General features: G+C 40.0%; 1 protein-coding gene across 5 annotated transcripts in view; it reads left to right on the top strand.

The window, feature by feature from the left end:
* The first annotated feature begins 2,753 nt into the window (after positions 1–2,753).
* Positions 2,754–23,180, top strand: part of LOC133663205 (uncharacterized) — a 100,534-nt gene continuing 80,107 nt past the window's right edge. For 2 of the 5 annotated variants that reach the window (XR_009828261.1, XM_062067498.1), the window contains exon 1: positions 2,757–3,189. The gene's annotated coding sequence lies outside the window, so the exon portion shown is untranslated. Of the gene's footprint in view, positions 3,190–23,180 lie in introns of all 5 variants that reach the window. The other 3 variants (XM_062067500.1, XM_062067499.1, XR_009828262.1) reach the window with 3 other exon arrangements.

Below are 23,180 nucleotides of genomic sequence, written 5' to 3' on the forward strand. Positions count from 1 at the left end.
AATGTCCAGTGGGCGCTTGTCAGAAAGTAAATGTTGAAAGACACTAAAGTGAACATTATTGTTTTACACTTGTTACACACAATGTTTACATTGTGTTCATCCTCAACATTCCTGCCACTTAATTTTACACACTATGGCATTTTTACCAAGCCTTTTTGGAAATATACGACCGTAATAAAAATGTTATGTACTCACATGCAAGTGCTGCTCTCAATGTCATTTGTCGGAGGGCCATTTTACCATTTGCTATCTTCCATGATATTTTCTTGGGCACGTCGTCAAAAAATGTGTGACAGGATGTTCCAGGTAATCTGCTTGATATCATGTCCCCCGATGGAAGAGAAGGCACAAATCTGGGGAGGATAAATGAATGAAGACACATTTTTACAACAATTTACATGTCTTTACATTTTAGAGAGGCTGCCAACATATCCAACTGGAAACAGCTTGACATGGTGAACTACCTACTGCTCAATGATAATTGAAATGCACATTTTTTAAAGTATGTGAAAATGTTTGTATAGCGTTTATAAATGTACCGTGCAGATTGTATACTTAGCACTACACCGTCTCCACTTTGACCATGATCAATTAAAAATATTTTTGTGTTTTTTAATGACCCAAACTATAGAGGAAAACACCAACAGTCACTCCAATGGACTACAAAAGCAGTCAAACTCGTGTCTTATATATCCTACAGCACGCTTTATTCACGTACACCATTTCTTCGAGAATTGTGTTTTCATCTTGACTAAGACGTGGATTACTTTAGCTAAAGCTGCTTGAGTCTTCGTAAAAAAATAATGTTAAAGACGACGGTGAGTCGTGTTTCCCAAGTTAGTAAGTCGTTTTACATAGTAAACATTAAGTGTAGAGCACGGACAGCATTTGATACGTATAATTTATGTCTTAATCTAAGATTACAGTTGACGCTGGCAAAGTTTGACACACTGTTTACATCACTATTTCTACAGCTAATGTGATAAGGTTAGCTGCTATTAGCTACAGGCTAGCTGCTATAAGCCACATGCTAACTAGCTATATACCGCTTAGTAAGTTCAAACTCAAATTGCAACTTTTCAACTATGAAGCTAGCTTACAACAGAGACAAAAATATTGTGTTTCTTAATTTAATTGTACTCTTATATTATTTTCACCAACAAAACCACTTCTTAGAATAACGTTGGCTAACGATAGAACCGCAAAAAATGGTCTGCCTTTCAAAAGATGATTTTAACGAAAGCCCCCAAACAAAAACATTCATAAGGGGCAATATGTTTAAAAAAAAACACTTGATACTTTTCGCCGTGCATGATGTTGGCTTGCTTCCCCCTCCTCTGCAGTTCCGGTGGCTAACTGCAGTGTCGTCACACACTGACTGGTAAATTTCGAATCAAAGCGCGTCTGATCTGCGGAGTCCGCCTCTAACCAATCATTTGGATTGTCAATCTGAGAGTCCCAGCCACAACTGAACCACATTCGCTGAGCGGACGTGACTACTATACGGATCTGGTGATTTGAAAGCGGATCTGGCGCACTATAAACTGCTATCTGGGTAGTCTCTGAAATGTATTTTTCTTGCCCATGTTTCTCTTCTTGTAGTAGCCATCATAGATACTGGCGATAATCACTATTATCAGATATAAGCAGCCTATTGGTAGTATTATTTTCAAAGTCATGAGTAAAGATGTTATCAATGAGTGTGGCGCAATTGTGATTTTAGGCTGTAAACCCATGCTATACATGCTGTGGTGGGCCGTCAGGGCCTTCTCTGCTGCCTTAACATAAATCATTATCATGAATTCATAAAAGTTATTTTTATTTTTACTTTCCCTAAATATAAAAATAACTTTTCATCTTATTCACTTCATGTCATATCAGGCTCCAGTGTTTTTGTTTTTACATTAGAGCTTTTATCCAATGAGAATTCAGCTAGCTTGTTGCTAGCGCTGTATAAAATCTGCCCAAGATCAACAGCGCGGCGGTCTGTGCAGTGTCGGCGATAGCCAATCAGATCACGAGTTGTTGACAGTAGGCCTCCCTGGGTTGCCACACAATGAACCATCGAGCATGACATTAACACCTCCTGTGATTGGATACAACGTGTGACTCACAAAGAAATGTATTCAATCTCAAATTGAGTTGTGAACATAGTAAGTGTTTTGCACACTTGTAACAGAGAAATCTGATAGCGGCTTGCCTTTTTAACCCACGATTGCCGAAGTAAAGCAAAACATGGTTATTTATAAAGTCATCAATGATCTTTTGCTTGTTAGGGTTCAAAAGGTCAATATTAAAGTCACCACATAAGAAAAATACTTTTTGATTAATTTCAGTGAAGGTTTCCTTAAGACAATCCGTAAACGTTTCAATACTCGATTTTGGTGCTGTATAAACACGACTGATTAATACATTCTTGTTTTTTACATTACTCAATTCAATGGTTATATATTCCAGTACATTATCTAGAACAAATTACATGTATTTACCACTTTGTATTGCAAGTCCTTCATTCTCCGCCCATTTTCCAAGATGGCGCCAGTATGTGCTTTGGCCCGCCGTCTCTCGTTGTCAACTCTGTTCGTTTTTGTGTTGTTTGCGTCTATTTTCATCTCTGTCAGCTCACTGCTTGTGTATGACCGCCAAACACTGTTGGATCTTTGTCCCTCTCCCACTGATGTGATCAACTTCGATGTTGGTTTTTCAACGTCCCAGTCAGCTTTTTCACCTGGCCGGATTCCTGCCTTCCTTTTTCGCCTCCTGGCTCCTCTCCCCCGGCGGAAGCGTCTCCGGCGCCGCGGTAAACGTGGCAGCTAGCTGGTGAAAGTTAGGGCACTCCTGGCCCAGCTTCTCGAAGGAGGAATGGTGCGGTATCCGGTCTCCTCCTGCACCCACGCTCGCTGGATCCCATCGGTTCCTGGCTTGTTCCTATCGTTGGTTTGGAGGAAGAGGCTTGCCGCCGTCGCTCCTGCTGTCCCCGCCCCCGGAGGCGCGGGGTGGATTCCCGCCACCTGCGGGCTGTGTGTCGGGCCCCACCCGGATTAGCTGCGGCCTTGGACGTGCTGGGCCCCGCCAGGTTCGGTCTTGTGAACGCAAGATCCTTGACAAACAAAACTTTTATCCTGAAGGATTTCTTCACTTCCCGCGGACTTGACTTCCTCTGTGTGACGGAAACATGGCTGAGAGCCGGTGAGTCCGCCCCTCTTAATGAACTTCTGCCTCCGGAGTGTTCCTACTTTAATTCTTCGCGGTCGTCCGGTCGAAAAGGAGGAGGATTAGCAGTCGTTTTTAAAAATGACTTTAAATGCCGTCAGATCCACCTGCAATCCTCCTTTTCAAGCTTCAAACTGTGCATGTTTGAACTGGGTCTTTCTGATGTCGTCCTGTGTGCTGTCATCTATCGACCACCCAAGTACCACAAATAATTCATAACTGACTTTTCTGAATTTCTGGCTGAAATCCAGCCCAAATATGATCGTGTCCTTATTGTGGGTGATTTTAATATTCACACCTGCTGTCCAGACGAGTCGCTTTCCAGGAGCTTCCTGAATGTATTTGACTCATTTAACTTTTTACAGTCTGTGTGTGGTTCCACACATGAACGCGGTCATTCACTCGATTTAGTGCTCTCGTATGGTTTGTGTGTTTTTATTTTGGACATTTGCGACGCTGTGTTCTCTGATCATATGCCAATCCTGTTAGATATTCCCACTCAGTGTCCGGTTAAATTGTGCGCTCTCGCATGTTTAATTCTTCGTCTACTGCTCTGTTCTCCTCAATTTATTTGACTCTTTGTGATGATAATTCTGCAGCCTCTGTATGTCTGAATACTGAAGAGTTGGTTTCTGGTTTCAACTCTATTTGTTTACAAACACTGGACACGATCGCTCCTTTCAAGTGCCGCCGCTCTAAAGCCACGCCTCAGCCCTGGTTGAATGACGTCACTCGGGCTGCCAGGCGCAAGTGTAGGATAGCATAGAGAAAATGGAAAAAAAAGAGGCTGCATGTGTCCTTTGCCATTTTTAAAGAAAGCCTGTTTTCCTTTCAGATGACTGTAAAAGCAGAGATGAATATATATCTATCTCAGATTATATCTTCTAACTGTAACAACCATACTTGACAACCCTCCCGTTTTTACCTTACACTGTTGTAAGGTGTGCTGGATGCAAGAATTCTTGCATCCAGCACACCTTACACTGTTGTAAGGTGTGCTGGATGCAAGAATTCTTGCATCCAGCACACCTTACAACAGTGGTAATAAAAGATGCAACCTATGCTTAAAAGAGAAACTGTTTATCATATACCGTCCAGACTTGTCATCCCTCAACAAGCGCAGCGAAATTCTATCAGCATGCCGTCACAGAAGGAAACACCTCCTAGGTAACACATGAGTCATTAACCACGCCCCCACGCCTGCCTGTACCCACCCGCTCTGCCCTATATAAACCATGGTATGTGAATGCTTCCATTAAAATCTCCTGACAATTGAGGAAAACCCCTCATGAAACAGGCCTGTAGAGATGAAATAGTCTTGTGATTTTTTTCCCACACATACATTTTACGCTCTACCACGGTATCGAGCACTATTTTTTTGGATAATCTAATTGGTTATATATATATATATATATATATATATATATATATATATATATATATATATATATATATATATATATATATATATATATATATATATATATATGAAATACTTGAGTTGGTGAATTCTAGCTGTAAATATACTCTCCTCTTAACCACGCCCCTAACCACGCCCCACGCCCCCAACCACGCCCCCCGCCCCCCACCCCCGATATTGGAGGTCTCAAGGTTGGCAAGTATGGTAACAACCCCAGAGTTCTGTTCAAAACTTTTAACACTGTCATTGATGCTCCCAAATATGTTGGTTTTGATGCTTCTTTTGAATTCTGTGAAAATTGTCTCCATTTTTTCACTGAAAAAATTGTGTCAACTAGAGCCAGTTTATCTCAGCCTTCATATGAACCTTCTGTTCCTCTGCATTTCTCTTCCGTTTTCCATCACTTTTTTAAATGACACAGTAGTCTATGAAGCCCTCTGGTTCTCCTGCAGATGCCCTCCCACCTCGCCTGTTTAAGGAGGTACTTGCTACTATTGAATCTACTAACATTATCAATAGTAGCCTCTCTTCTGGAATAGTTCCAGTAGAGTTTAAACATGCAGTGGTACGACCTCTACTTAAAAAACCAAGCCTCGACCCCTTTCTCTTCTCTAACCGTAGACCTATCTCTAATCTTCCATACATTTCCAAAATATTAGAGAAGGTTGTCTACAGTCAGTTGTTGCCCTTCTTAGAGGATAATGGTATCACTGAGCTGTTCCAGTCCGGTTGTAAAGCCCTCCACAGCACAGAGTCAGCGCTTCTAAAAGTTTTTAACGATATCCTCCTGTCAACTGATTCTGGTAAATATGTTGTCATGGTGCTTTTAGATCTGTCTGCTGCGTTCGACACCGTCGACCACGCCACCTTAATCACTCGTCTTGAGAACTGTGTGGGCATTAAGGGCGCCGCCCTCAACTGGTTCCGGTCGTACCTAACCGACAGGAGTTTTTGTGTAAAAATAGACAGTTTTATGTCTTCCACAGCTCCTTTACCACATGGGGTCCCCCAGGGCTCAATCCTTGCCCCAATCTTATTTGCGCTTTACCTTCTCTCCCTTGGTTCTATTTTTAGGAAGTACGGTTTTGCATTTCATTTTTATGCCGATGATTGCCAGATTTATTTTCCCATGGCACAAAATAACACGGTTCAGCGTCCTGCACGACATCAAAGCCTGGCTTTCAGCTAACTTCCTGAGCCTAAATGAATACAAAACAGAAGTTATATTGTTTGGTCCAAGTCGCTCTCCCTCCCCCAACGTTGACCTCGTATCTCAGCGACTGTGTCACAAACCTGGGGGTAAAGTTTGACTCAGATTTTAAATTCAAAAAACAAATCAGCAGCGTCGTTCAAAAAAGCTTTTATCAATTACGCCAAATAGCGAAAGTGAAACCGCTTCTATCAGGACATGATCTCGAGAAATTAATCCACACCTTTATCTCGAATCGTTTAGACTACTGCAATGCCCTGTATCTAGGCATTAGCCAGGCCTCCCTCGCCCGCCTGCAGCTTGTGCAGAACTCTGCTGCTCGTCTGCTAACACAGACCCGCAGATGTGAGCACATCACCCCTATATTAGCGTCCCTTCACTGGCTCCCTGTGCGTTACCGAATCAACTTTGAACTCATTTTATTTGTTTTTAAATGTCTAAACAACCTCGCGCCAACATATCTCTCCGACCTCCTTCAGCCTTACTGCCTAAGATCAGCCGATCAGCTGTTGCTAACGGTCCCTGACACAAGGCTGAAGCTTAGAGATGACAGAGCTTTCGCCGCTGCTGCTCCCAAGCTCTGAAACGACCTACCTCTGAGTGTTAGACAAGCCTTCTCTCTTCCTGTTTTTAAATCTCTCTTAAAAAAATACTTTTATTCCATCCTGCAATGGCTTCCCATAATACACCTGCTGTGAACCTGTTTTTATGTTTTATATATTTTATTTCATTTATTTATTTTTTATCGTGTTCTGTTTGTGTTGTGTTGTGTTTGCTCGGTACTCGTATTATCTTTTAACCTGCCCATTGTACAGCACTTTGGCTACCCCTGTGGTAAATTTTAAATGTGCTTTATAAATAAAGTTGATTTGATTTGATTTGATTGTGTAAACAGCTACTCCTCTTCCGTTCTTATTGGTTCTGTTTATATCATTTAGTTCATATCCTTCTAGATCAAAATCTATTCATTGTTTTAATCTATCCATGTTTCTGAGATAGCAATTACTTTAAAGAGTTTGTTGAACTGTTCCAAAAAATCATTCAAGTTAGTGTAATTTCCATACAGGCTTCTGCAGTTGACATTAATTGTTTACAATTTGATGTCAGACTGAATGTTGGCGTTATATTTTTCCTAGGCAATTATTCCTGATTTGTGACAAAAAGTCTATGTCTGGATCGATTTCATTTTTTCGTTACAGATCTAAATTGTCCAAGTCTTGAGAGATGTGGGATGGTCTACTGCTGGTGTGTATGTATGAATTAGTTACTTTTATATATGTTTTTCAAAGTCCAAGATGTCATTTTTTAACCGATAAGTATTTGTCCAGTTCTTTTTAAAAACTAGCACTTCTTCTGGTGTCTCGTTCGGCTTTATGAAGATCTTACAATTTGTTGTCCAGATGGATTGTATTTTTTGTTGCGGTTGGAGCCGGGCTTTTCTGGCAATATCTGCATTATTCTTGGTTAAATGTTCATTTATGTAGATGTTTGTGACTTTCACCCTCCTCCCGTCTTAGAAGTTCCAATTTATGCTTTCTGTTTACAAATCTCACAATTATGGCAGGTTTGTCTTCTTTATTTATTGTTGGGAGACAATGACATGCTTCAATGTTTCTTGTGCCCATTATAATCCATTTTGAGTGCATGAATAAATTAACTTGGTCTTCTATTGATAGTTTGTCCCTTTTGTCTTATTCCTGTTCTTGACTTTTGGTCACAGCTCTGTTATATAAACATGGTTTTATTTCCAATCCTGTAATTATCAAGTCATGCATCCTTGTATCTTGTTCAAGGTCTGCTACCCTGTTTTCAAGGGCAGCATTAAAAAAAAACATTTTTCAACATTTTGTAGCGTTAGTGCTTTTAGCTCCTCTACCATGACCATGATTCATTTTTGTCGATTGCTAATTACTGCTACTTCCCCTGATAAAAAGTCCAATTATGTTTTTAAGGTCTTCCACTTCATCCGAAGTTATGTTTTTCTTGGATTGCATGACTGATATACAACTGGGGGTTTTAATACAAACAGCTAATGTACCTTCTGCTGTGGTAGTATGGATATTCTAGCTGGCCTTATCCATCCTGGTGGTGGTAGCCTGCTGCTATCAGGGCTTATTTCCCGGTCGGTTGGTCAGCTCTTTGTCAGTTGTTCAGGGCTGGATGGCGGCTCACTGGTCACACGGTTGTAGCTCGGCCTGATAACGGCGAGGTGGTGGAGCAGTTGACCGGGCCAGTTGGTGTCCGGATGGCCGCTTACTGGAGGGGCGGATCTAGGCAGGCCGGATAGCTGTTCTCTTGGTAGTCGCCGGAAAGGATGGCGATAGGTGATGGAGCAGCTCTCTTACGGTCTGATGTCGGCTGGGTGGTGGTGCACTTGGTGGCTGGTTGGCGTCAAGATGGGAGCTTGCTCGTGGCGCAGTTGTGACTGGGCCAGATGGTGAGCGGGCACGAGATAGACAATATGTCCTAATAGAGATATATGATATGTTCTAATATTTGTTATCCCTGACAGTCCAAATATGTTGACACGCACGCAGTACCTCCTTTCTTGCAGCTATTTGTGTGTAACTCTTCCAGTTTGCACGTACCTTACAAATGTGCTTAAAACAACACAAAACAGCGGCTGCAAAATTGATTTATGTTGGATCAATTACATTGCGTGTGCTAAATGTCGATCGTTCCATTCTGATTTGGACAGCTATAATTACATTTTGTTGAGCTTATTTTTTGATCGTTCCATTTTTGATGAAGACAGCTACAGTGAGATTTTTAATGAGCTTATTTTTGTTTTGTTTTTTTTATTTTTTCTTACTTTGGATCATAGGGACATTAATTAACACCAAGATAAACAGTAGCCTAATACCAAATATGAACTTTTTTTCTTTTGGACTGCTTTAGGACTTTCATGATAGTGTAAAAGTCTTGTCATTTGTGTGTGTGTTTCAGTGCAAGTGTTTCAGTGGATAAACATGTGTTATCTGTACTAAGGAAAAAATACAACAGAATGGAAAATGAATTAAGAAAATACTTTACTAATGTTGATGGTAAGGAATTAGAATATAGAAGTACTGAGAATAATAATAGTAGTGAACTGTGCAATAATTATAACAACATCCAACCAAACTGTAATAACAATATCTATTGCAACTGCAATTCAAATGAGTTTGGTACTGACATAGATCAAGATTGTAATATTTACTGAGATATTATGAGTAATTGAGAGTACTACATAGATGAACAATTTAAATGTGTTAATGTGGATGGATCTTTTACTGTGATACATTATAATAGCAGAAGTATGTATAAAAAACTATGAAACTATGAAAAAACTGTCACCAATCCGTAAAGCTGCTCAAGTTTGCGGACGACACTACCCTCATCGGGCTCATCTCGGATGGCGACGAGTCCGCCTACAGGAGAGAGGTGGACCGGCTGGCATCCTGGTGCAGCCTCAACAACCTGGAGCTGAACGCCCAGAAAACAGTGGAGATGATCATAGACTTCAGGAAAGTCACAGCCCCACCATCCCCCCTCACCCTGATTGACTCTCCCACTCCATTGTGGACTCCTTCCGTTTCTTGGGCACCACCATCACCCAGGACCTCAAGTGGGAGCCGACCATCAGCTCCCTAATCAAGAAGGTCCAGCAGAGGATGTACTTCCTGCGGCAGCTGATGAAACTTAAGGTGTCGACCGAGATGCTGGTGCAGTTTTACTCAGCCATCATCGAGTCCCTCCTCACCTCCTCCATCACCGTGTGGTTCCCCGGCGCCACAGTCCAGGATAGAGCGCATCGTACGTGCTGCTGAGAAGGTGATTGGCTGCAAGCTCCCATCCCTCCAGGACCTGTTCTCCTCCAGGACCAGGAGGCGTGTGGGTCAGATCACAGCTGACTCTTCTCACCCTGGAAACAAACTATTTTCCCCTCTCCCCTCAGGCAGGAGACTACGGTCCATCCAGACCCACACCTTTCGGCACCTGAACAGTTTTTTCCCCTCGGCCATCAGGCACATGAACAATAACAAGATCTGATAGCTCAGTTACAGCTAATGTTATTCTATTCTGTGTTGTATGTGTTATATGTTGCACGATTGCACCAAGAAAAATTCCTAGTTTGTGAACACGTTCTCAAACAATGGCAATAAAAACTATTTTGATTCTGATTCTGATTCTGAAAACATTAGAGAATATCTGAGCCAGTTCAAAAATTGTGTGTTGTTGCAGTTTCAGAGACTTGGCAAGATGAGAACACGTGTTGTGAAATGAAATTGGAAGGTTATGAATTATTCACCAGAAACAGAGTTGGAAAAAGGGGAGTGGGGCGTGTCGCAGTTTTTGTCAATCGAGATTTAAACTGCAGGAAGATTAATAGTAAATCAACTGATATTGTTGGAGTCTTTGAATTTTTAACTGTAGAAATTGAAGTAAAAAAATCCCATAAAATAAATGTTAGTTGGGTTTATAGAACGCCTGGACCGTGTTTAGACACATTCAATCAAAAAAACGATTTGTTCAGTAATTCAAACAAACTCCATATTGTGTGTGGTGATTTTAATATTAATATTCTGAACCCCCTTGGACAGTACCAAAACAACAGATTGTATAACAGGATTGTACAGCAATCATTTATCATTCCCCTCATCACACAATCAACCAGAATAACAGCAGACTTTGCCACACTAATAACATTTTCACAAATCAGCAAGATGATCAAATAACCGCAGGACTACTACTCAATGACATAAGTGATCATCTACTTGTATTCAGCATTTTTCACAATTTATTTGAGAAGAAAGAAACACAACAAGCAGCTCAATATAGATTTGTCAGACACCAAACACCAGAAACTATAGCAACATTCAAGTCTGAGTTATGTGCTCAAGACTGGGGGGGGGGTTACCTCCACACACCCAGATGAGGCATAACCTTCCTTAACATTTTCTTTAAAATGTATGACAAGCACTGTCCAATTCGGAAAAGTTACATTAAAGCTGTGATAGAGTAGGTTACTCTAGATCAGTGGTTCTTAACCTGGGTTTGATCGAACCCTAGGAGTTTGGTGAGTCTGCTTCAGGGGTTCGGCGGAGCTTCCGCCGCGGAGGTCAAGACACACCCGACTCATTGTGTAAATAAAAACTTCTCCATATTGGCGTATTATGGATACCCTCAAACAATGTTCCCTCTAATTTTCCATATGTGTGAGCAAACGCAAAAACTCCTTGAGTATTCAGTGGAGCACATGTGAGCACACCTGTCCCAAACCTGACTAAATAAAAAATTAAATGTTTTATTATTGTAATCAAATGACAGCTGTCATTTCCATGAGATTATTTTCTAATGTAAGTGTTTTGGCCCACTTACAACGACAATAACAAAAAATATTGTTTTTCATGCGCTGTGTACTAGTATTGTATGTCTGGGTGGAAAACGAAGAAAAGGAACAGACTTTGCTGTGAAAATAACTAAATAATTGTATTTTATCATTTATCATTTAAAATGACATGAGAGTGGCACTTGCCAAGGTGAAGCCACACATATCTGAACTGGTCTCTCAAAGGCAACAACAGAAGTCACACTGATTTGCAGGTGTGTAATTTGTTGTGAGTTCATGCACTGTGTTGGTTTTGTTCTTTGAACAAGGTGATGTTCATGCATGGTTCATTTTGTGCACCAGAAAAAAAACATAACTTTGCCTTGAATTTGAAAAAAATAAATGTTTCACTAAAGAAGGGTTCGGTGAATGCGCATATGAAACTGGTGGGGTTCGGTACCTCTAACAAGGTTAAGAACCACTGCTCTAGATGAAGAATGCTGAACTGACAGCTTCTTAGGACAACTTAGGACAGAGAGTAGAGCACAGAGAGGCTTTGCAGGCACACTTTAATGTTTGAAGTTGGACAAATTGTTGGTTGGGTGTAGGCTGGAAAGCATTAACCGTGTATTTATATGTCCAAGGTTTAATAGTATTGTTGATCTTCTGTCTATCCTTCCAGTCAGGGATTTATTTATTTTGTTTCTATATGCATTTAAGCATGATGCTATCACATTAGCTCCGTAGCTAAAGTGTTTCGTCGATGTATTGTTGTGGAGATAAAAGTCACTGTGAATGTCCATTTTGCGTTCTCGACTCTCATTTTCAAGAGGATATAGTTTCCGAGGTGGTTTAAAATACAAATCCGTGATCCACAATAGAAAAAGGAGAGAGTGTGGAATCCAATGAGCCAGCTTGTACCTAAGTTACGGTCAGAGTGAAAAAAGATATGTCTTGCACTGCATTCTAGTCCTTCACTCTAACGTTCCTCATCCACAAATCTTTCATCCTCGCTCAAATTAATGGGGTAATCGTCGCTTTCTCGGTCCGAATCGCTCTAGCTGCGTTGAAAACAATAGGAAAATATGAGGGAGTGAACAACTGACAACGTCACGCTACTTCCGGTAGGGGCAAGGTTTTTTTTTTATCAGAGACCAAAAGTTGCGAACTTTATCGACGTTGTTCTATACTAAATCCTTTCAGCAAAAATATGGCAATATCGCAAAATGATCAAGTATGACACATAGAATGGATCTGCTATCCCCGTTTAAATAGAAACATTTCATTTCAGTTGGCCTTTAACTTAAATAAAACAAAATACATTTTTTGGGGAAATAAGAAAATTAACATACTGTGTCACATAAGAATCAGAATCAGAAATACTTTAATAATCCCCAAGAGGAAATTAAGATTTTCAGCACAATCCCATTCAAGAGCAGACAAACTTTACAGGAAAGTGATAAGAATTGATGATATGGAAATAGAAAGGGTGTATTCAACAACATTTTTGGGAATCTATATAGATGACAAGTTAAATAGGAAAATGCACATAAATATACTTAAGAAAAAGATGGCAAAAATGATTGCTATGTTATATAAAATTAAAAACTATGTCAATCAAAATGCTCCTAACATGTTATATAATTATTTCATACTCCCATATCTCAATTATGGTGTTCAACTATGGGGTAATAATTATAAATCAAACATCGACTATGTTCTTACTTCAAAAGAAAGCCATTAGAACTGTAAATTATGCTGATTATTATGCTCATACCAATGCAATTTTTATTAAATTAAAAACATTAAAACTGCATGATCTTGTTGACCTCAATGTCTTATAAAAAATATATCGCTCTTAAATCAACACCAGTAGTTAATACTATAATCAATGTTTGTTACAAAACTAAAAGGGGGACATAAATAATAATGGAAGTATAAGTGTTTGTATATAATATATTATTGGTACAAATGTTGAACCAACACGTGGACAGGGATATTTCACAACTGTTGGTCTATGTTTTTACTGTGTATATATTTGAACAGTGTTTATTTGAGACACTTGTGATTTAGGGCTATATAAATAAACATTGATTGATTGATTGATGTTGTGTACAAGGTGTATTCATAATATGTTGTGTAAAGGAAATTTCACATTTCTATGAAGCTCAAGATCAGAGCCCAATGTCTCCTGGTTTTACTACATCTTGTATTTGAGATTGTTTATAGGGTTAGGCGAAATAAGTGCTCAACTTCAGCCTGAACCCTTTCGGTCTGTAAAATTGTCAATTTATTAATTTATGAATGTAAAATAGTTTTTGTTTATTTAGTTGACCACTGACCAAAGAAATAATAAACTAAACTAAAATAATTAATACAATATTTGCATATATTGTGTAAAAAAACAACAACAATATTTGCATATATTTTGTGTTATAATCATCGTATATTCTGCATATACGTTTAGACCAGGGGTCGGCAACCCACAATGTTCAAAGAGCCCTATTATACCAAAAGTATAAAAAACAAATCTCTCAGGAGCCTAAAAAAATTAAAAGCCCTATAAAGAAAGCAATACATGATGTAATATTAGCTATATTAACCTACTATCAAAATGACTTTATCGTATATAAGTGTTATAATGAAGACAACACATGATGTACAGTAAGTGTCCATATTACATCATCAGATAGACGGACAACATTCACACTCACATTCACACACTAGGGCCAATTTGACTACTATCAAAATGACTTTAAAAGTTGTATATAAGTGTTATAATGAAGACAACACATGATGTAAGTCTCCATATTAGTTATATTAGCCTACTATCAAAATGACTTTAAAGGCCTACTGAAACCCACTACTACCGACCACGCAGTCTGATAGTTTATATATCAATGATGAAATCTTAACATTGCAACACATGCCAATACGGCCGGGTTAGATTAGTAAAGTGCAATTTTAAATTTCCCGCAAAATATCCTGCTGAAAACGTCTCGGTATGATGCCGTTTGCGTGTGACGTCACGGATTGTAGAGGACATTTTGGGACAGCATTGTGGCCAGCTATTAAGTCGTCTGTTTTCATCGCAAAATTCCACAGTATTCTGGACATCTGTGTTGGTGAATCTTTTGCAATTTTTTTAATGAACAATGGAGACAGCAAAGAAGAAAGCTGTAGGTGGGAAGCGGTGTATTAGCGGCCGGCTGCAGCAACACAAACACGTAGCCGATGTTTCATTGTTTACATTCCCGAAAGGTGACAGTCAAGCTTTACCATTGGCCTGTGGAGAACTGGGACAACAGAGACTCTTACCAGGAGGACTTTGAGTTGGATACGCAGATGCGGTACCGTGAGTACGTACGCAGCTGCGGCTTCCAAACATTTGATCGCTTGCCCGTATGTGCGTGCCGCTATGTGCATGTCACGTACGTAACTTTGGGGACTTTGGGGAAATATATGTGCTATATGAACTTTGCGGAGGTGAACAGTACTTTGGGCTGTGGGATTGAGTGTGTTGTGCGAGTGTTAGATTTGTATTGGTGGGTTATATGGACGGGAATGGGGAGGTGTTTGTTATGCGGGATTAATTTGTGGCATATTAAATATAAGCCTGGTTGTGTTGTGGCTAATAGAGTATATATATGTCTTGTGTTTATTTACTGTTTTAGTCATTCCCAGCTGAATATCAGGTCCCAACCGCCTCTCAAAGCATCTTCCCTATGTGAATCGCTTCCACTGCCCTCTAGTCCTTCACTCTCACTTTCCTCATCCACAAATCTTTCATTCTTGCTCAAATTAATGGGAAAAATCGTTGCTTTCTCGGTCCGAATCGCTCTCGCTGCTGCTGGCCATGATTGTAAACAATGTGCAGATGTGAGGAGCTCCACAACCTGTGACGTCACGCTACTTCCGGTACAGGCAAGGCTTTTTTATCAGCGACCAAAAGTTGCAAATTTTATCGTCGATGTTCTCTACTAAATCCTTTCAGCAAAAATATGGCAATGTTGCGAAATTATCAAGTATGACACATAGAATGGACCTGCTATCCTCGTTTAAATAAGAAAATCGCATTTCAGTAGGCCTTTAAAAGTCTTGTATAAGTGTTATAATGAAAACAACTAATGATGTAAGTGTCTATATTAGTTATATTAACCTACTATCAAAATGACTTTAAAAGTCTTATATAAGTGTTATAATGAAGACAACACATGATGTAAGTGTCCATATTAGTTATATGAGTCTACTATCAAAATGACTTTAAAAGTCTTGTATAAGTGTTATAATGAAAACAACACATGATGTAGGTGTCTATATTAGCTTTACTGACCTACTATCAAAATGACTTTAAAAGTCTTATATAATTGCTATAATGAAGACAACACATTATGTAAGTGTCTATATTAGCCTACTATCAAAATGACTTTAAAAGTCTTATATAAGTGTTATAATTAAGACAACACATGATGTAAGTGTCTATATTAGCTATATTAGCCTACTATCAAAATTACTTTAAAAGTCTTACATAATAAGATATAATGAAGACAACACATGATGTAGAATATAATAGAATATAATGTATTTTATTGTCACTATACACAGGTACTATGAGATTAAAAGCAACTCCAGAGTCAGTGTGACAGTCTGCAAAATATGCAAAACAAAAAAAAGAATAGTGCAAAAGGAGGTAAGGTGCACAGTCCACTCCTGAGAACGATTTAAGTTAAATGTGTTCGTAGCTCTGCTGAGGCATCGGGAGGTCTATCAGGGAGGGGAGAGGGCAGCCGATGATCCGCTGTGCTGCCTTTACCACTCCCCGGAGCCTTTCCCTGTCTGCAGCGGAGCAGCTGCCGATCATGCTGTGATGCTGTATGTCAGCAGGCTCTCAATTGATGAGCAGTAGAAGGTCAGCAGCAGGTTGGAGTCCAGGTTGTACTTATTGAGGACTCTCAGGAAGTGCAGCCGCTGCTGAGCCTTCTTTGTGATGGCAGTAGTGTTATCTGACCAGGAGATGTTGTCAGAGATAACGACGCCAAGAAACCGGAAGGTGTGGACGCTCTCCACACACTCACCCTTGATGTAGAGGGGGGCTAGGTTTGCGTTTTCTGAAGTCGACGACAATCTCCTTAGTTTTCTTGGTGTTCAGAGCAAAGTTGTTCTCTGAGCACCAGTCTGCCAACTTCCGGACCTAATCTCTGTAGGCTGCCCGTCCCCCTTTGAGATGAGTCCGACCACCGTAGTGTCATCCGCAAACTTCACTATGAGGTTGTTGTTGTGGGTCGGACTGCAGTTGTAGGTGTAGAGGCAGTACAGAAGAGGGTTCAGCACACATCCCTGTGGGGGAGCCGGTATTCAATGTGGGGGTGGAGGAGAGGTGGGGGCCATGTCTCACAGTTTGGGGCTGGTAAGTGTCTATATTAGCTATAGCCATCCATCCATCCATTTTCTACTGCTTTCCCTTTCGGGGTCGCTGGGGGTGCTGGAGCTTATCTCAGCTGCATTCGGGCGGAAGGCGGGGTACACCCTGGACAAGTCACCACCTCATCACAGGACCAACACAGCCAACATTCACACTCACATTCACACACTAGGGCCAATTTAGTGTTGCCAATCAACCTTTTCCCAAATGACTTTATAAGTCTTATATACCGTATTTTCCGCACCATAAGCCGCCCCGTGTTGTAAGCCGCACCTTCAATGAATGGCATATTTCAAAACTTTGTTTACCTATTAGCCGCGCCGTGTTATTAGCCGCACCTACGCTACGCTAAAGGGAATGTCAAAAAAACAGTCAGATAGGTCAGTCAAACTTTAATAATATATTACAAACCAGCGTTCTAACAACTCTGTTCACTCCCAAAATGTAATGTGCAAATGTGCAATCACAAAAATAGTAACACTCAAAATAGTGCAGAGCAATAGCAACATCAATAACTCAACGTTGCTCATACGTTAGTGTCACACAGCACACAAAATAAACATTTAAAGCTCACTTTCTGAAGTTATTACTCATCCACAAATCCCTCGAATTATTCTTCTTCGGTGTGCTTCACTTGTTTTTTGACACCATCTGTGATGTGGACGCGCATGCAGTCATAGATCAACAGGGACGGAGCTGCGTGAAAAAAAGTCACCCGGTCTCTTCACTCATTTTTTCTTCATCCATCCATCCCTTCGAGTTAGCTTTTATGATGACGCCGGCTGGAAAGTTCTCTTTTGGCAAGGTCTTCCTTTTGAATATCACCGTGGGTGGAAGTTTCTGGCCGTTAGCATGGCAAGCTAGAACAACAGTGAAGGACGACTTCTCATTCCCTGTGGTGCGAATATTCACCGTACGTGTTCCCGTTGTATCCACAGTGTGGTTCACATGAATATTAAAAGTCAGTGGAACCTTGTACGCGTGTCTCTTAGTAGGAGACATTTTGTGGTCTTTACAGAAACACACAAATGAAATGAAACGTAATATCCGCACGCTTCTTCTTCTACGGGGGCGGGTGCTCACCTTGGCGGTTGCTTACAGTAGAAGAAGAAGTGCTTCCTCTTCTATGGGGGCGGTTGCTTACCGTAGAAGAAGAAGCGCTTCCTCTTCTACGGGGAAAAAAGATGGCGGCTGTTTACCGTAGTTGCGAGACCTAAACTTTATGAAAATAAATATTAATATTAATCCATATATAAGGCGCACCGGGTTATTAGCCGCACTGTCAGCTTTTGAGAAAAATTTTGGTTTTTAGGTGCGGCTTATGGTGCGGAAAATACGGTAAGTGTTATAATGAAGACAACACATGATGTAAGTGTCTATATTAGCTATATTAGCCTATTATCAAAATCATTTGAAAAGTCTTATATAAGCGAAAATTTTGAAGGGTTTTTGAATTGTTCCAAAAAAAGCTTCACATTGTTGTAGTTAGCATACAAACTTCTGCTGTTTAAATTATTATTCGACAGTTTGTTGTCTATTGTAATGTTTCCGTTACAATGTTTGTCTGTATAATAAAAGCAATTATTCCTGGTGTGAAAGAAAACATTTGTATCCAGACTATTGTAATCTATGCTGTTGAAGGTTTTCAGTTCCATTCTTTCCTGTTCTCCAATCATTTGTGTTGCTCTCTGAATGTCTATAAGTGTAGAGGAATGAGGCCCTGAGTGAAGATCTTCTTGTTCGGTAATCCCTTGGAGCATTGGAATTTTGTAGTGGAATGTCAATGTTTGTTTTACGTCAGACTCCATTATCGTTGTTGTTGTTGTTGTAGTTGCTAGGAGTCCCGATATTCGTCCAGATCTTTGATGTCATTGACAACTAGTCAACTAGTCTTGTGGACTTCCATTCAGCTTTATGTAGATTTTGCAGTTGACGCTCCAAGTTCCCTGAATTTTCCCTTGTTTCCTCAAGACGCGTGTTTTCTTGGCGATTTCAGCATTGCGTTTAGTGCGGTGCTTGCTCATGTACACATTTGTGACGTTCAGCTTTTTTCCCTGTGGCAGCAATGCCATTTTGGATTTCATGTTGGCGAGCTTAACGATGGTGACTGGCGTGGTATTGTTGCCTCTTCGTTTTGGTTCCATATTTGCAAGAATGTCTTTAGAGATAAAAAAACAAAACAACCTCATTACTTCCTCCAAACATTAACTCTGCCATAATTAGTCTATTTCTAAAACTTGAAAAAAAAAATCTTCTTGATTAATTCCTTGATTAATTTTCTACCACTTGTCCCTATTGCGGCACGGGGGGTGCACATGGCCGGTAGGCGAGGTACACCCTGGACAAGTCGCCACCTCATCGCAGGGCCAACACAGATAGACAGACAACATTCACACTCACATTCACACACTAGGGCCAATTTAGCGTTGCCAATCAATTTTGATACTAAAAATATCTGCAAAGTATTAGCTTAAAGATTACAAAAAGTAATTCCCCATATAGTACACCCTGATCAAACAGGTTTCATCAAAGGGAGACAATCGTCCAACAATGGTCGCCGTCTACTCAATCTGATAGACTATTCTGTTATTCATAATCTAAAAACTTGTTAGAGTGAATTGGAATTTTCTTTGAGCTACTCTACGGAAATTTGGATTCGGCGACTTATTCATAGCATGGATCAAGATTTATAATAATACTCCCACAGCTTCGGTTAGAGCTAACAACAAAATCTCTCCAAGGTTTCATCTTATGAGGGGTTGTCCACTTTCTCCATGCCTGTTTGCTATATTTATTGAACCACTTGCAACCGCAATTCGACAGCATTCAAATATTAAAGAAATCCATACTGCAACCGTTCATCATAAAATACGTTTTTATGCTGATGATGTATTACTTTTCTTACAAAATCCACATTCTTCTCTTCTCTTCTTTTCATTAATAAATTCAGTTCTATGTCAGATTACTCTATCAACTGGTCCAAATCTACTGTGTTACCTACTAATTTTGACTTTCAGAGCACCTCATCAATTCCACTGCACAAAAGGAACATTAAATACCTGCGTAACAACATTTCCTTTTCAGACCTGAATCGCTTGAATTACTCCCCAATCTTAAAATCGTTTGAGGATGATCTGGCGCGTTGGAAGACAACATTTTTCAAATTGGACCTAAATCACTAAATTCACACAGCAATCAGTTTCTTTGGAAAAGTAAACCAGTGCGAAAAAGTCTTAAAATGTTACATAAACCCCAAGAAATATGGGGGTCTAGAACTCATATTTTTTCCCATTACTTCCCTGCAAATGGATCAATCCCATTTTATTAGATCATTTATGGTTAGATATTGAACAATCACTCAGCCAGGAGATCCCAATTTCTAACTTGCCCTGTTTGCCAAATTCTTCAAAAACGTAACTGCTTTAAAAGTATTAATATACGCACTATACTAACAGTTTGTTGGAATTTTTTTTAAAAGACCTGGGTACTTGCCCACTCCCTGCCAATTTACACGTATTTGTAATAATGCTAATTTTCTTCTTAACAAGATGCCATTGAACTTTCCAAAATAGCATGATAAGGGCCTTAAATATATCATCAGATGCCTAAAACACAGTTGTATCTCTTTTAAAGGCTTAATAACACAATATGCAATAAATCATAACAAATTCCTGGAATACATACAAGTCCAATCACACATCAAAACAACATGGGAAAGTAATCCCACAACCGATGCATTTTTTAAAATCTTTGCCTCTAAAGCACTATCTAAATTATATGCGTCATTAGCAAAAAAAGATAACACAATAGGTGTCCCAACTTCTAAATGGAATTCAGAAGTATCCACGAGCTGTGACCTAGAATTATGGAAACAAAGATGCCTTAGTACATCTCGTCTAATCAAGAATCCAAATTTACAGTTAATTCAGTTACAGAATACATTACATCGGTCAAAAGGCTTTACAGAATACATTACATCGGTCTAAGAATGTATGAAATGGGTTTAGCTGACTTTAACATTTGTGTACACTTCTCAGACAATAAGATAGATAACTACTTACACTCAATGTGGTCCTGTGCTACAGTTAATACAATCTAGCTCAAAGTGTGCAGAAACCTATCACGAGCCTTATAAATTCCTATTCCCACCTTCCCCCTCACTCTGCCTGACAACTTCAATCTATTCTGGCAAAGAGAATATCTATTTCAAGGGAAAGGCCCACACCTGAACAGAGATTGAGTGAAACAACTGACGGATAACCCCCTCTACGCTCTGAGGCATCAGAATAGGCCTGGACCGGATCCTGTGCTGTTGTAGTGGATTGTCCGAAGCTTAAGCAGGCAACAAAAGTAGTTTAGTACAACAATTTTATTTACCCATTATCAGAAGCGCAAGTTGAATTGAGTTGGCCGTGCAGACAGACCACATGACAACAAGACACACACAAGCCAAAATCACTTCCTAGTCCCGGTCTTCTGCCATTTTTTATACGTCTTTTGTGCGTCACTGTTTTTTTATCTCGTGCGTCACTGTTTTTATCTAGTGCATCATGATTGTTTTGTTTTGGTTTGTCTGTTACAAAACAACCTCGTATCTCTTAGTCATATTTGGAAAATCTAAACATTCTGTAGACAGGTTGGCATAACTCCATATTCACCTTTGTCCCACAACTGGTCCATTCAATGGCACAAAATAGAAGAGAATTGAAAATGAGACAAGAAATATAGGTCAAAAGGTCAGAAATTCTACAACATACCCTCCTTCCAGGAACCTAAGACCCTGGACCAAAACAATTTCTGATGTAGACCACTAAGTTAAATCTCTACCACAGATAGAGGCAAAAACCTCAATGTTTTTATACGCGGCAAAAATTCCGTCTATGACCCTCCTTCAGAGCGATCGCTGTTACCAGCCTGCAGTAAAACCATCTCACAGAACACAATTAGTGGCCTACCCTTTGATTTAGTAAAGGAATAACAAATACTTTGATCATGAACATCATTGAACATAAATAGATGAATGTATATAGACTTATGACTGTAAGACATTTGCAAAAATATTTTTCCCGGCATTTGCAATGATGTAGTTACCAATATTGTTAATTACCAATTGATTTTGAACACACAACTGAATTTCGTATGAGTCCATGTTCGATTAGTGCTCGTATAGATGGCTCGGTGGTGCCTCAGGCTGGTGGCCTGCCGACACCTCGTTGGGCTTTTGGCTGCCTTGGTGAAGAAAGAGATCCACTCAAACAGTCTGTCTCTGTCTCTTCTTGGGGTGTGGTTCAGTCCATTGGGCAGACTGTGCAATGGCATGTGCGTGCTGGCCGCTTTGGGGAAAACTCAGGTAGAGTTGGAGCTGTGGGGGCTTTGGGGAAGGCTGGGGCAGAGTATGGGGCGTGGGGCTTTGGTCCAGGCCCTCGGCTTGCTTCAGGGCCTCCTTCCACAGCTGCTGGAGTCCCATATTGAACACATATTGGCTTGCAACCTTAGTCGTTCTCGTCATCGCTGGCAAGGTGTTGTCTCTCCTCTCGGTTCCTTCCAGTCAGGTATCGGGTGTTGGTCCTGGATTGGCTTTGACCGTGCCCCTCTTAGCGAGTGCAAGGGAATCTGGAGTGGCTGCTTTCATCCTCAAATCTGCACAGAGGAACTGGCACACAAATTCTACATTTTGCAAACATACCATTTTGGTCTCATGGTCTTTCCGCCTTCCTAGGAAGCTGCTGGTCCTGAGAAGTGCTGATCTTGTGACTGAAGACGATAACCTGTTTTCTTAAAATAGGTGCCGTTGTTTGACCTAATCTTTTTTGGGGAAACCATGTCGGGATATTAGATCATTCACAAAACATTTAATTACTGAATTGGCACCCTCCTTTGAGGTTCGGGTTGCTTTCGCCAACCACTGCAATTGTCAATCTAAATCATTACGTACCTTTATCCTTGTACCGGATTGATCATATCGATTAAATAAAACCTCAACACGCTCAAACTTGACCCAATCCAAACTCACCTCCCCCCTCTGTCCCTGAAACAGGGACAGTGTTAGTCGTAGTAATAGTAATAGTAATAGTAGTAGTAGTATTAGTAGTTTTCAGAAACATCCAAGAAAAAGAAAAGGCAGCTGATAGTCAAGCGCAGCAAGAACAGAGGCGGAGGACAGGTCATGTTTGAGGTCACTGTTCGCTTTTGCAATAGTACTTTGATATTTTACAACACCTAGTGAATTATTGTGGCCTCAATAATTCACTAAATAGTTGTGTTTAATTTAGTCTATCTATGATGGGACAATGCACAGAAACATTAAGTTCAGAAACAGATATGTTCTGTACCAGATTATATCTAAATAGCTACTTTTCATCTGCAGTCCCTGGCTACCTAAATTAAAGGGATCCAAAAATCAAGCAATACAATTATGACACTAATTAATCATAATAAATATATACATTCATAATAATCAATAATTAATCAAAAAATAATCATACTGTAGCATGTAATCAAATTTAGGAAAGTCATAAAATGCCCCTTCATGGACACATTCTTAATATACAATACAACCACACCTTATTTACATCATCACACAAAGACAATACATGCTCTTGTT

The sequence above is a fragment of the Entelurus aequoreus genome, linkage group LG13 (assembly GCF_033978785.1).
Source record: "Entelurus aequoreus isolate RoL-2023_Sb linkage group LG13, RoL_Eaeq_v1.1, whole genome shotgun sequence".
In the NCBI taxonomy this organism is placed as follows: Eukaryota; Metazoa; Chordata; class Actinopteri; order Syngnathiformes; family Syngnathidae; genus Entelurus; species Entelurus aequoreus.